Consider the following 1912-nt stretch of genomic DNA (forward strand, 5'->3'; position numbering starts at 1 on the left):
AAGAGCAGGAATGTGGTACAGGACATTGATATGTGGCACAAGAGGATTGGCCATGTCAATATATAGAGATTAAAGAACATGCAAACAAGAGGCATTGTCAATGGATTGCCTAGGTTCAAATATGATGGACATATGCATGTTTGTGAAGCCTGTCAGTTTGGGAAGCAGGCAAGATTGAGGTTTCCTAGAGAAGGAAATATGAGTAACAGGCCACTTGAGATCGTACATAGTGATGTATGGGGTCCTGCACAAAACCCATCTATCAAAGGCAGTTTATACTATGTTACATTCATAGATGATTTCAGCAGGATGACATGGATATACTTTCTCAAAGAGAAGAGTGAAGTGTTGGAAAAATTCATGGATTTCAAAGGTTTTGCAGAAAAGCAGTATGGCTGTTGGATTAAATGTCTAAGGACAGATGGAGGTGGTGAATACACCTCAAAAGCCTTTGAGCATTTCTTGAGGAAGCATGGAATAAGGAGACAGTTGACTTGCAGGTATACACCTCAGCAGAATGGTGTGGCTGAGAGAAAGAATAGAGTCATATGTGAAGTGGCAAGGGCAATGCTTAATGAAAAGAGCATGCCAGATTACTATTGGGCAGAAGCATGTGCTACTGCAGTGTATATATTGAACAAAACACCTACAGCAGCCATTCATGGAAGCACGCCAAAGATGCGGCTCACAGGTTACAGGCCAGACATTGGACATCTTAAAGTTTTTGGATGCATAGCTTATGTACATGTGCCTGATGAAAGAAGAAGGAAGTTGGATCCTAAGGCAGAGAAATGTGTATTTGTTGGATATGCACAGGATCGAAAGGCATACAAATGCTATAACCCTCAAACTAGACAAGTGGTCATCTCACGTGATGTGGTATTTGATGAGCTTGCTAGTTGGTACAAAGCAAAAGATGAGGGTGTTATTGAGTCACTTGAGGCTGATGTGCATGTGAACTTGCCACCACAAGCAAGTTCTAGTTCTACTACTATGTCTGGGCCAGCAGTAGAAGCTGAGAGTAGCAGTGTACGTCCATGGTCAGGACGTTTGAGGCATGAGAGTGTAAGCACTGGGAGTAGTGCTATGGATAAAGGCAAAAAGAAAGTCGAAGGAATTGGAATCACAGGATATGAGTCATCCAGTTCTGAAAGTTTGGATGAGGAGCTTGGCATACCTGTTTTACGCACACCTGGTGCGAGGCAGGACAGATATGTGCCACCACATGCTAGAGTTACAGGTGTACATAGTGACCCGCAGGCATTGCGGAGATCCCAGAGAGTCAGATATCCTGTTGACAGATTGACATATAGAGATTTTGCTATGCACTATGCATACATGACATCTATGGTGAAGCATGTGGAACCTACATGCTATACAGAGGCTGTTGGAGAGCATGTATGGGAAAAAGCAATGGATGTGGAGATGGACGCATTGGTCCATAATGATACATGGGACTTGGTTGCACTACCAAAGGACAAGAATGTTATTGGATGTAAATGGGTTTACAAAGTAAAGTGCAAATCTGATGGGTCTATTGAGAGACATAAAGCAAGATTGGTAGCAAAGGGTTATGCACAGACCCAAGGATTGGATTATGATGAGACGTTTAGTCCAGTGGCTAAGATGGGCACAGTGAGAGCAGTCATTGCTATGGCTGCAGCTAATGGCTGGGAAATGCATCAGATGGATGTCAAGAATGCATTTCTGAATGGAGATCTACAAGATGAAGTATACATGGCACAGCCAGAAGGGTATGTACACCCTAGATATCCTACTCACGTATGCAGGTTGAAAAAGGCATTATATGGTCTGAAGCAAGCACCACGTGCTTGGAGTGATAAGATGAGCAGATATCTTATCTCACTTGGTTTTCAGATTTCTACAGCAGATTCTTCACTCTATGTGAAGA

Source organism: Cibotium barometz, chromosome 27, assembly GCF_041138505.1.
Source record: "Cibotium barometz isolate CiBa-2024 chromosome 27, ASM4113850v1, whole genome shotgun sequence".
In the NCBI taxonomy this organism is placed as follows: Eukaryota; Viridiplantae; Streptophyta; class Polypodiopsida; order Cyatheales; family Cibotiaceae; genus Cibotium; species Cibotium barometz.